At 46.9% G+C, this 13,270-nt stretch overlaps 1 protein-coding gene across 1 annotated transcript in view; it reads left to right on the forward strand.

Moving 5' to 3' along the window:
• The first annotated feature begins 317 nt into the window (after window positions 1–317).
• Window positions 318–13,270, forward strand: part of IFT81 (intraflagellar transport 81) — a 188,216-nt gene continuing 175,263 nt past the window's right edge. Inside the window, exons 1-2 of the mRNA XM_062182158.1 lie at window positions 318–529; window positions 3,949–4,044. The gene's annotated coding sequence lies outside the window, so the exon portion shown is untranslated. The remainder of the gene's footprint in view (window positions 530–3,948; window positions 4,045–13,270) is intronic.

The raw sequence follows: 13,270 nt of genomic DNA on the forward strand, positions 1-13,270 counted from the left end.
GCCTCCGCCCCGCGCGGGGCCCCGCCCCGGCCGCCCGCCCGCCGCCCCGCCGTCGCGAGGGAGGGCCCGGAAGCGGGCGGCGCGGGCCCTCGGGGCCGGCGTGCGCTCCGCCGCGCGGGGCCGAGCGACCCCTTCAGGGCGCCGCGGGGAGGTGGGCGGCCGCGGAGCTCGGAGGCTGACGAGCACAATCTCTCCTCACGAGGTCCGCGCGGGCGCGCTTCTCTGAGGGAAGGCCGGCCCCGTGAGGTGCTGCCTCCGGGCCTGAAGCCGGGCGCCGTCCGGGCAGGGGTGTGTGTGGCCCGCCCGCCCCTGAGGACGCCCGGAGCCGCGCGCCGTGAGGACCGCTGTCGCCGGCGTCACCTCAGGAACGCCGCGTCCCCCGGGGACCTCGCCTTCGCAGCGGGCGTCTTGGACTCGGTTCCGCCCGAGCGCTGACACGTGAAGAGCTCTCCGAGGGCCGGGTGCCGTCCAGGGAGCAGACCCAGCGAAGCGTCCTGCCTGCGGGCGCTGTGCACCCAGCCGGTAATAGGTAGAGCATCTTCGTGGTACTGACGAGGTGGCTGTGTTTCCACTCTCCGTGTCCCCGCAGACTTCTCACAGGGATCATTTGTAACCTAGGGACTGCTGTTCCCGTCGCTTTGCGGCTGAGCCTGTGAGTCCTACGCGTAATCTTGGATGCAACATTTTAGTTCATTCTCTGGACGTGAGAGTCCTAAGCTACACCACCTCGTTTTTCCAAAAAAAATGAGGTGAATAATTAAAAAAAAAAAAGTTGGCGGAAAATAGCATCTGCTTCTGGAGATGGAATTAAGTTAGAGGCAGGAGCACTTCCCAGACGGTCCCCAGAAAAGGTGGTGACAGGTGATGGGGGCCTTTATTCATCCATTCAGTGGCAGAGTTCCTGATGCTCAGCATGTGCAGGTGAAAGGGTCGTTTCTGCCAAAGCAGAGCTTGGTGCAATCGCGGTCTTAAATTCTCCATAGAAAATGAAAACCTAGTTGCTAAGCCGTCGGTGGAAGGAGACTTAAACATGCTTTAAGAGTTAAAGCCCATTTTCAGTCTTCATTTATGCTTAAACCATAGTAATGAATTGATTCTAGCCTTAAACATCCCGAATTTAGGTCGTTGGCTTCATTTTAGAACAAGGTCAGTTAACAGAAATGTGGAACTGCAAATTAAGTTGTTAGCTGGTGACATCATTAGGCCCAACCAGAGAAGCTGATCCTGAAAAATGATTAGAAGAAAGTCACTTCATTACACTCTTGCCGTTAGTTTATCTCTTCTACAAAAAACAGGTTTATTGAGGTATAATTGGCATATAGCAGATTGCAAATATGTAAAGTACACAGTTTGGTCAGTTTGGCAAATATATGCACTCATGACACATCTGGGTGTCACAATCAAGACACCCAGAATAACCTTAGTTATATATCTAATAAAAGAAACTGCTGATTTCAGTTTGGCTTCTCAGATGTACACATCTTAATCATATTCAGTGGCATATTCAGTTGTAGTATGCTTGACTGAATATGATCAGTTATTAAGAAGTCTTAGATATTTAGTTCCAAAAGGAACGGGATTTCAGTAAAGGCACCAGACAATTCAGTAAATTTGGAATGACTAGATATCCACATTTAAATGACTGATATTGGACTCCTATTTTTTGAGTCATAAAATTGAACTAAAATTCGATCAAAGACCTAAATCTAGGAGCTAAAACTAGAAATTTCTTTGTTGTAAAACAGATGCAAATCTTTGTGACTTTTGATTAAGCACCTAGATTTTCTAGATCTGACACCTTAAAGCACAAGCAACAAAAGATAAATTGAACTTCTTTGTCAAAGTTTAAAACTTTTGTATTTGAGATAAACCAAAGTGGAAAGACAACTGACAGAATGGGGAAATTTTTTGCAAATCATATCTGATAAGGGTTCAATGTCTTGAACTCATCAATAAAATGACAACTCAATTTAAAAATGAACAAGAATGTTTTAATAGACATTTCTACAAGGAAGATACACAAATGGCTGATAAGCAAATGGAAAGATGGTGAATATCATTAGTCTCCAGAGAAAGGAAAACCAAAAATCAAAATGAAATACCGTTTCATCTCCACTAGCATGGTTCTAATTAAAAGAAAAAAGGGGGGGTGGACATTTAGCCTAGTGCGTAAGCTGGTTGAGACGCCCATGTCGTGGGTTGGAGTCCTGGCTCTGGCCCCTGATTCCAGTTCTTGGTAATGCAGACCTTGGGAATAAGCAATAATGGCTCAATTGGATTCCTGGCTCCCAGCTTTAGTCCTGGCTGGTCCATGCCAAGGACTAGGCCACTGTAGACATTTGGGGAGTGAACCAGCAGATGGGATCACTCTCTGTCTCTCTGCTTCTCAAACGTAAAAAGAAATAAAAATGATCATCAAAAAGGTGGCAAAAGTACGGAGAAGCTGTAATCCTTAATGGTGCATCCATTTAAAAAAAAAACATTTTGGCCATTCTACAACAAAAATGTAAACATGGAGTTACCATATGACCCAGCAATTCCATTTATATGTACACCAAAGACCTACAAACATGTTCATACAAAAACTTGTATGGGGAAGTTCGTACCATACTAACATCATAGTGGAAATAACCTAAATGTCCATTGATTAGTGAGTAGCTAACCCTACAATGCCATGTTATTCAGCCATAAAAAGGAGTGAGACTTGGTTACAAGCTGAACCATGGATGGATCTTGAAAACATTAGACTGAGTGAAGAAAGGCATAGAAGACCACAAGTTGTATGATTCTGACATGGGAGGAAATGGGAAGATTTTTTTTTTCATAATTTTTTGTGTGACCCTACATGATACTTTACATGTGAGTCCAGAACACTGTTTCCCATAATGCATCTGCTTCTACACCAGGGAGGAGGACATTCCATTATGGCCACATGGAAGTTAAACAGCAAGTTACAGGTGCCAGAAAGCCTCACATATGCTAAATCCTGCCCAGCCCCATCCTGTTTATACGTTCCACTCAGGCACCACTCCCTGCCCCATAAAGCGGAAAGTTAGACGTGGGAGCAGCTGTTTTGGTTTTGCAGCTTCTGGGTCTTTCTTTTGGGTCCTTCTCTGGCCTCCTTTCACACCCACTCCTCATAGGCAATTCCCTGGCCTACTCGTGACAGGAATTTTTCTGTGTGGGGCTAGCTACCCACATTCACACGTGAATGTATATTCTTGCTCTCACTTCTAAATCCTGCTCTCACTCATGTGCTGTATTTATGGCTCTGCTTTGAATTCCTGTCTCTGTGGAGGCAAGAACTTGGAATAAAAACTGAGATACTTATTCCCTAACGATTCCATTTATAGGAAGTTTCCAGAATAGGCAAATGTCTTGAAACTGCAAGTAGATTGCTGGTTGCCAGAAACTGGGGGGAAAGGACTGCTAATGAGTATGAGGTGTCCGTTTAGGGCGGTAGAAAATGTTCTGGAAATGAATAGTGGTGATCACTGTAGAAGCTGTGATTATACTAAAAGTCCCCAAGTTGCACATTGTAAAAGGGCAAATTTTACAGTATGTGAATCACACCTCAATAATAACAATAATGATAATAAACCATGGAGTAGGCAGCCAAGGCCTCAGAAAAACCAAACTACACGTCACAATACAGTAGGGCCATGCCTGTCTCTTCATAGGGGTGCAACGCAGGTGTCTCAGGGAGCTTGATTTGTTTTGGATGCACTTCAGCTAGTTTCAGTTATCTGGTTTCTTTGTTGTTTGTTAAGCCTCTTCCTCCAGGCTCAGTTCTCCCAGAAGTGGCCCAGCAGCCCTTTTTCTCCTATGTGACCTTAGCAGAGGGTCAGCTCATTGGACCACAGGTGGAAACCTGCCCCACAGCTGGTCAAGGCTGATTCTCTGTCCTGGCTGTGGCATGGGACAAAGGCCCCTCTTTGTTCTCTGTAGGTGACAGGAACCGAGTCGGTGGAGCCATCGTGCTGACGGGGAGGCCGAGGGTGTAGTCCGCAGAAGCAGCTGGAAGCAGACAGCAGGGAGGCACAGGTGAGCGAGACTAAGAAAAGGGCCTCTGGTCCTCCCTCCTCATCTGCTCCCCTGGTTCACCTTTGCCCTTGAGAAACACCTTTAACCTTACAACAATTTTTTTTTTTTTTTTTTTTTTTGGCGTAAGGTGGTAATAACTCCCTGCAACTTGAAACTGAAAAGACCATGGCAATGCTGCTGGGATCCAAAATATAAAAAATGCACTGTGTCCCCAGTGGTAGAGGCGTTCAATCAGATGGTAAAGGGGGAAGCAGTGCCCGAGGCCACCAATACTAAGAGCAGCAATAAATAACTTAATAGCCTCTAAAAAGATGTAGGTTTTTATAGAAAGCAGAGCTAAGAACTCCATAAAGTTAACCGGTCTGGGACCATGTGGTTGAGGGGCCAGCAGTAACAGACCCAAGTATGCCTCAGGGCATCATTTGATTACTATAGATAAGACTGACATTTATCACGATGGCCTTGAGCTTTGAAAGGCCAGTGGGATGAGGCCATATATTTTGTTCAGGAGTATCTTTAATGGGAAAAAAAGATAAGAGGTTCAGATCAAACATTCAGGCATTTAAAGAAGTAGGATGTACTTCTCTGGCACGTGCACACTGAGGATGCATCATAACAGCAGACACATATGGTGCCAATGCGTAACTGTATATTCCTCTTGAAACAGAACAGCTCCTAAATGAAGAACAGCTTGAGAGAAAAAGTGAGGAACAAATTATAGTTCTGCTGTTGCTTTGAGACTGAATCTGTTGTGGATGTTAAGGGGGAAAAAACCCTGATTCCAGGCAAGATGCTGGTCACAGATAATCCTCTTCATGCTCTCTGCTGGGTCAGGGGATCTCATCCCCATCAGACCCAATGCCCCTTTAAGAATAAAGATTTTCTAGTACCTTCTTTGCTGCCCTTTAGCAAATTAATATGGAGCACAATACACCTATACTCAAATATCTAAATATTTGAATATATGTATGGATACTCACATATGTTTGCTTTGCATGTTTGTAATGGGTAATGACAGTGAGTGCATATCGGCCATTTCTACATCTTTGGAGAAATGTCTGTTTAGATCCTTTGCACGTTTTTTATTTGAGTTCCCTTTTTATTTTAAGTTGAAGGAGTTCTCTATTCTACGTACAAGTCTCTTATGAGATACGTAACCTGTGTTTCCTCCCATTCAGTGTGCGCGTGTGGGGGCATTACAGATTACTGAGATGGAGAAAATAGAGATATTCTTGCAGATGAGCTGGGCCTGTTTTTATACCTGCGTCTTGAAATCCAAGCTCGTTTGATAGGCAGGACATAAATGATCTTGGAGACCGTATCCTCTAGTAGCAACACAGAATTAGGGCATGTGTGGGAGAAATCTGTGAACACAAGAGGCATTGAGCATGTTCGGAGATAGAGCCGTGGGAACTGGGGCTGATACTACTTAAAACAAGCCCAACCAAAAGCTAATCATTCCCAGATACCATTTTAAAAACATTTCATTTCACTGTGCCAAAATAAATTTTTAATGTATAGGATGGTAACAATATGAAATGAGTAACTCTTTTGACTTAGTTTGTTGAACACATATAGCATTTATGACTCCATAGGCAATCTATTAAAAGTTATTTGTGGCCGGCGCCGCGGCTCAACAAGCTAATCCGCCTAGCGGCACCGGCACATCGGGTTCTAGACCCGGTCGGGGCGCCGGATTCTGTCCTGGTTGCCCCTCTTCCAGGCTAGCTCTCTGCTGTGGCCCGGGAGTACAGTGGAGGATGGCCCTAGTGCTTGGGCCCTGCACCCCATGGGAGACCAGGAGAAGCACCTGGCTCCTGCCTTTGGATCAGCGCGGTACGCCAGCTGCAGCACACCAGCCGCGGTGGCCATTGGAGGGTAACCAACGGCAAAGGAAGACCTTTCTCTCTGTCTCTCTCTCTCACTGTCCACTCTGCCTGTCAAAAAAATAAATAAATAAAAATTTAAAAAGTTATTTGTAATGTAAGACAATTAAAGTAAGCATATATTTAGAGAAGTCTCATTGCCATCCTTACCTCCTCTCCATTCTGTTATCTCCTTCCATCCAATGATTACCTTTTTTGTTTGTTTCATCTTGCTAGAGTTTCTTCTTGTAAATACTGGATAGCAATTGTGTGTGTGTATGATCTCTGTCCTTACAGAAAGTGTGGCATACTGTAGTAATTTGTTCTACTTGGCTTTTTAAATTCAACAATAATAAAACATTAAAAAAATAATGTTTTGATAAATTCAGGGACATCTGTATGTTTCATATATCTTCTTTAAAAGTTCTTGGGGGCTGGGAGGTGGGTGTTGTGGTTTCTCTTGGGACACCTGCATCCCATATCAGATTGCCCGGGATGGAGTACTTCCTCCACTTTGGATCCAGCTCGCTGCTAATGCACTTGGGAGGCAGTGGATGACAGCCGAAGTGCTTGAGTTTCTGCTACCTATGCAGGGGACTTGGATGGAGTTCCTGGCTTTGGTCTGGCTCAGCCCTGCTGTTGCAGCCATCTGGGGAGTGAACCAACAGGCTGAAGACATTCCCTTTCTCTCTCTCCCTCTCTCTCTCTCTTGTCTATCTCTTTCTCTTCACTCTGCATTATAAATAAATAAATACCTAAATAAATACATCTTTTAAAAATCTATATTTGAGGCAGGGAGTTAGCGTATGGCCTAGCAGTTAAATGCTGGGCCCTGTGTTAGAGCACCTTGGTGTAGTGCTGCCTCTGGTTCCTGACTCCAGCTCCCTGCCAATGCAGGAAGTGCTGGTGGTTCAAATACTTCGGTTCCTGCCACCCCCATGGGAGACCTGGACTGAGTTCCCTGCTCCTGGTTTCAGCCCTAAGCCAGCACTGATAGTTGCAGACATTTAAAGAGTGAATTAACAGATGCTCTTTCTGTCAAATAAATAAATTTTTTAAAAGATTTATTTATTTGAAAGGCAGCATGATAGAGAGGGAGAGATAAGAGAAAGAGATCTTTCATCCTTGGTTCACTCCCTAAATGGCCATGAGGGTTTGGATTGGGCCAGGCCAAAACTAGGAGCCAGGAGCTCCACCCAGGTCTCCCACATGGGTGGCGGGAGTTCAAGGACTTGGGCCATTCTCTGCTGCCTTCTCAGGTGCATTAGCAGGGAGCTGGATCAGTAGCAGACCAGCCAGGACTTGAACTATCACTCCCATGTGGGATCTGGCATCGCAGGTGACATCTTTACCCACTGTGCCACAATGCTGACCCAATAAAAAGGTTTTAAAAAATATTTAGATATAAGTTAGTGAAAAAAGAGCCCCAAATCTCTGGTACATATTTGTACTTAATAACTGTAGTTATGGGCCAGCACTGTGGTGCAGTGAGCTAAGCCTCTGCCTGTAGTGCTGGAATCCCATGTGGGCTTCAGTTCCAGTCCTGGCTGCTCCTCTTCAGATCCAGCTCTCTGCTGTGGCCTGGGAAAGCAGTAGCACCTGGCTCCTGGCTTTGGATCGGCTCCACTTCGACCATTGCGGCCATTTGGGGAGTGAACCAGCGGGTGGAAGATTCACTCTCTCTCTCTCTCTCTTTCTTTCTCTCTCTCTCTAACTCTACCTCTCAAATAAATAAAATCTTTCAAAAATAACTACAGTTACAACTGATAAAAAAAAATTTTTTTTGACAATTCAGGTATCACAAATCACGTTGCTGCTGGTGATTTGATTTTCTGACATGAGGAACCAGTTCTTGGTCAAGCTTTGTTTTCTTGATTTTTTTTTTTTTAATGTATTTCTCTTCATCAGGATTTGAAGAAAATGAAGTATAGCACTCCCTGGATGTATGTGATAGTTATATTCCTGAAAAATTCAGTGCATTTTTAAGTTACTTAAAAAAAAAAATGCTTTGTGAGTTAAAATAAACTTAGGCTGTAGGCTTAAAGAATCAGAAACAGGGTTTTCACCTGTGTGCCTGTGTGGCGGCCCTAGAAGTTGTGCAGAGTTAAGGGCAGCCTCCCTTTGCAGGATGTTCCACTGTTGCAGGAACACCAGCGGCTCTGCTCTCACCCAGATTACAGAAACAACCCCCAGTCATAATGAGCACCATAAAACACCTGTGCAAAATGTCACCCCCTCCACCCTCCGCCATGTGTGAGATAGTTCTCAGATTTGGAGTGTTGGTGGGAAATAGAAAATACCTTCATGCTCTGATTCTACAAGACTTAGCTAGGGTTCAGAAATCTGATTTTTTTAAAAAATCCATTCATTTAGGCCGGCACCACGGCTCACTAGGCTAATCCTCTGCCTGTGGCGCCAGCACTCTGGGTTCTGTCCCGGTTGCTCCTCTTCCAATCCAGCTCTCTGCTACGGCCTGGGAAGGCAGTGGAGGATGGCCCAAGTGCTTGGGCCTTGCACCTACATGGGAGACCAGGAGAAGCACCTGGCTCCTGGCTTCAGATTGGCGGAGTGCGCCGGCCGTAGTGGCCATTTGGGGGGTGAACCAACAGAAGGAAGATCTTTCTGTCTATCTCACTAACTCTGCCTGTCAAAAAAAAAAAAAAATTCATCCATTTAAATTTTATTTGAAAGGCAAAAAGGGGGCCGGTGTTGCTGTGTAGCAGGTAAAGCTGCCACCAGTTCAAGTCCCAGCTGTTCTGTTTCTAATCCAGCTCCCTGCTAAGGTGCTTGGGAAAAGCAGCAGAAGATGGCCCAAGTGTTTGGGCCCTTGCCACCCAGGTGTTGGAGACCTGGAAGAAGCTCCTGGCTCCCGGCTCCTGGCGTTGGATCGGCCCAGCTCTGGCCATTGTGGCCATTTGGGTAGTGAACTGATGGATGGAAGATTTTTCTCTCTGTAACTGCCTTTCAAATAAATAATCTTTTTTTTAAAAAATGGAAAAATGAGGGTTTTAAACATAGTGTAGAAACATTTGCCTCTTTTATAGCTAGGTGGAAATCCTATCGGTAGAAGGAAAAGACCTGAGCTGTGACAGGTGATAGACCAAAGAAACTAAGGCTACAGAGCTTGAGCACAAGGATTTAATTTGGAAATTAAGCGATTGGAGTCCCATTCTGGCTGTCTTTATGTCTGGTACAGTTTCAGGTAAGGGAAGTAGATCCTCAGTGATCAACCACCTGATTTACCTGGGACTCAGAGATTTCCTGGGACACTGAACGCTGAGTGTTGAAACTGGGACAGTCAAAGGCAAATGACGTGAGCTGTCACCCTTGGAAGAGATGGGTCAGTGACCTGAGGAAGACCCTGAGCCAGGTCCCCACAGGCCATCGATTCCCACCTCCACCCCCCTCCTTCCAGGTGTCACTCTGGAGATGACAAAAACACCTGTCCAGGCTCTGGGCCCCCGGGACCTGCAAGACTCTTCTCTGGAAAACACAGGACATGGACGACTCTTAGACTGCCAAAAACTTTATCTCTCAGCATGCCTATTATAGTGCAAAACAGCATACCCAGCAGATTAAGGAAACAAGCAAGGTCCAAGGCCTACATGCCTACTAGTAGGGTCTGTCTCTAGGGGATTTATCAGTCAAGGCTCGGCCTCCTCGTCTTGCACCACAAACAGATGGAGGTCTGCTGCTACAGAGGTAGACATCCTTGACGACTGTTGGACTCAGGGCCTTACACCAAGTCCTTCACTGGACCATCTCCTGTGTGAACAGTCAGTCCCTGGACATAATCTGCAGATACCTGTGCAAGTTGTACTTGAACTAGCTCTGCGAGGCCAGGAGGGGAAGAAGCAGAGGAGCTGCCCAAGAAGCATGGCCTCCGAAGCCGCACTTCCTGTGATCTCGTGTCAGGCAAGGTCAAGCTTACGAAGGTCCCAGGTTGTGTCTCCCCATGGAAATCCATCTGCAGTTTTTCTCTGGTGAAGATGGAGTGTTCTGAAACACACAGGCCATGCTGATCTTTCCCATCCCTCAATGGAATCGAGAGTGTGAGTCACGTGAGCAGTCCCCAGCAGCCCTGAATCCGACACCAGGGGGGCCCAGGGTCCCTCAGCCCTCAACAGCAGTTTCTGTTTCAAAAAGCACCTTTGCAGGGGTGACCATCAGTGTTGGATGAACATTCTGGAGGTCTCCTGGCTGTTTCTGGGTCATTCTCTCTCTCTCTCTCTCCTTCTCTGAATCCCATAAGATACTGGTTGGTAGCAGCTGGCAGCTAAGAATGAAAGCAGGACTCCTCTAACCGCCCCCCCCCCCCACCCGTCAACATGTTAAAACATTTTTGAGTTTTTGGTTATTTGGATGTAGGTAAGAATAACTCTACCTCTACGTAAGCAAGTCATAAAATGTTCTTTTGTGATTTCCCCAATTCTTTTCTGCCCTTAAATGTAGCTTTGGAGTACACTGTGTGACTGAGTGTATTTTTTTGTTTTAAGGATTTATTTATTTGAAAGTCAGAGAGAGAGAACTTCTATCCACTGGTTTGCTCCCTAAATGGCCACAACAGACGAGTCTGGGCCAGGCCCAAGCCTGGAACCAGGAACTCCATCCTGGTCGTCCCCATGGGTGGCAGGGACCCAAGGACATGGGCCAACAGCAGCTGCCTTCCTGTGGACATTAATTAGCAGGGGGCTGCATTAGAAGTGGAGCAGCCGGGACTCAGAAGCCAATGCCTAGATACAGGATGGAGGAGTCGGGAGCAGTGGTTTAACCTGCTGTGCCATGTCACTGTCCCCCCCCCCCACCACCACCATCTTAGTGGGGCCTGTGGGATGCGAGCCGTGTAAACATGTATGTGCAGCTCTTTGAGTGCAGGCTGCAGGAAGGGGTGGTTGAGGGAGAGCACCACCTTCTTCCCTGGTTTGCCTTTCCCTGCTTTTTCTGTCCTACGAGTGCCAAGTGGGGGCTCAAACTGCAGTTGTTTTCTTAGTGTTGGTTGGGGGTGAAAGTTGCCTGTGTCCTGCCCTGGGGAATGGCCCACAAGGCTCATCTCCTGAGGGCCCCCTCCCTGCCTTGAACCTCTTTGCCTCAGCCTTGGGTTTGGCCAAAACCCGCCCTTGGGCTTTAGTTTTGGCTTCAGCCTTCTGAAAGCCATGAAGTCGCATGCCACGTCAGCCGTAGCTTCTCTGAGCTCGTGGGGTTGTTTCACTGGAATCGCTTCATTCATCACCACCAGCCCAGTTTTCAAGTTCAGCAGCTGGAGAGGAGATAGGTCTGGACCACGGTCAGATAGTACCTGGGAGGAAGCAGAATTAATGGTCTGGGGCCCCATCACTCTGTGCTGTGTCCTGCACTGCCCAGAACATACCAGCTCCGCCTTGAAACGGTTAAGAATGAGAGATGAGAGTCCTCAGGGCAGTCACCCAGCTGGCAGTGGTGCTAGGGTCTTAGTGCTCCTGCATGACAAAAATCAAACTCTAGAATTTGGTTACTAAAATGTACTGATATGTAAAGTTGAAGTAATAATTGAAGGCTTGGAAAATTTTCAGATTTTTTAAAAAAGATTTATTTATTTGAAACAGAGAGATATACAAATTTTCCTTCTGCTGATTTACTCTCTGAATGGCCCCAATAGCTGGGGTTGGGCCAGGCAGAGGCCAGGAGTCAGGAGCCCCATCTGACTCTCCCATGGGGGCTTCAGGGGCCCTAATACTTGGGCCATCTGCTGCTGCTTTGATTTCTGCCGTAATAGTTATTATATCTTTCTTGTTCTTTCACTTAGTTCTGTCACTCTTTTTCCATTGTCTTACATTTAATGCTTAGCTTATTTATTTTTTTAAAAAGTAATTATTTAATTCAAGAGACAGAGATTTTCCATCTGCTAGTTCACTTCCCAAAATACCCACAACAACTAGGGCTGGATTAGGCTAAAGCCAGGAGCCAGAAACTCAATCCACATCTCCTGTGTAGGTGGCTGGGACCAAACGACTTAAGCTGTTACCTGCTGCCTCCCAGGCTGCACATTGTCAGGAAGCTGAAGCTGGATCAGAAGTGGAGCTGAGGGGCCGGCGCTGTGGCATACCAGGTGGAGCTGCCACCTGCAGTGCCGACATCCCGTATGGGTGCCATCCACTTCTGATCCACCTCTCTGCTATGGCCTGGGAAGGCATTGGAAGATGGCCCAAGTCCTTTGGCCCCTGCACGCGTGTGGGAGACCCAGCAGTTCCCAGCTCCTGGCTTTGTATCAGTGCAGCTCTGGCCATTGCAGCCGTCTGGGAAGTGAACCAGTGGATGAAAGCCCCTCTCTCTGCCTCTCTGTAACTCTTGCAAATAAATCAATAAATCTTTTTTAAAAATTATTGATTTATTTGAAAGGCAGACTATAGAGAAAAAGGAAAAAGAAAAATCTTCCATACACTGATTCACTCCCCAAACAGCTATAGTGGCCAAATCTAGGCCAGAGTGGAGCCAGGAGCTTCTTCTAGATCTCCCAAATAGGTGGCAGGGGCTCAAGGACTTGGGCCATCTTCTGACCCTTTGCCAGGCACATTAGCAAGGAGCTGGATTGGAAGTGGAGCAGCCTGGACTCGAACTGGCACTCAGATAGGGATGCTGGTGATGCAAGTGGCAGTTTAACCTGCTGCACCACAATCCTGGCTCATTCAGATGCAATTGAAAGGAATCTTGTCACGCACCCCTTAGTAAAGAAGAAGCCACTGTCCCCCTCCCATTTTGCTTATTTTGTTAATGTTGAGTTGTGTAGATGGGAACTGTTGGAAGTGGGTTTCCCACCGGGATCTCCCCCTCTCCTGCAGTGTTCTGCATTCTCTGACTTTACCCCTTCCTGCTTCACTCCCATCTGGGGATCTACTTGTAGGAAGCAGCAGCTGCTGCCCACCCTACCTTCCCCTGAGTGCCCCCTCACCTCCAGAATGACCCATCCCAGCCCTTAGTTTGATGGCGCCTCTGTGGCACATTGAAAGGTGAAACACTCATGCTAATTCCCATCAACAGTGCCCCGCCAACGTCCCACCTTGTCCTCCTGGGGGCCGAGACACCTTGCTCTCCTGTGTGCTCTCACACACACGGGCTGTCGTGTGTGAGCCTGCGCCACAGGAGCTGACACCAGGTGCTGCACCAGGCAGTCCTCAAGCTGTGAGTGGGCCCAGGGCACCCTCAAGGCCTGCGTGTGTGCAAGCCTGACTCAGACCCAGGGATCCACTCCTCCCTGAGTGCTTTGTCTGAAGTTGAAAGCAGATTTAATCTCACAGAACAGTAGAAAGTATATGATGGTGGCAAAGTCAAAGTCAATGCCTCAGGCAAGGTCAAGGCCTCAAATTCCACCCTAAGAGAGACAGGCG

This window comes from Lepus europaeus, chromosome 23, assembly GCF_033115175.1.
Source record: "Lepus europaeus isolate LE1 chromosome 23, mLepTim1.pri, whole genome shotgun sequence".
Taxonomy (NCBI): Eukaryota; Metazoa; Chordata; class Mammalia; order Lagomorpha; family Leporidae; genus Lepus; species Lepus europaeus.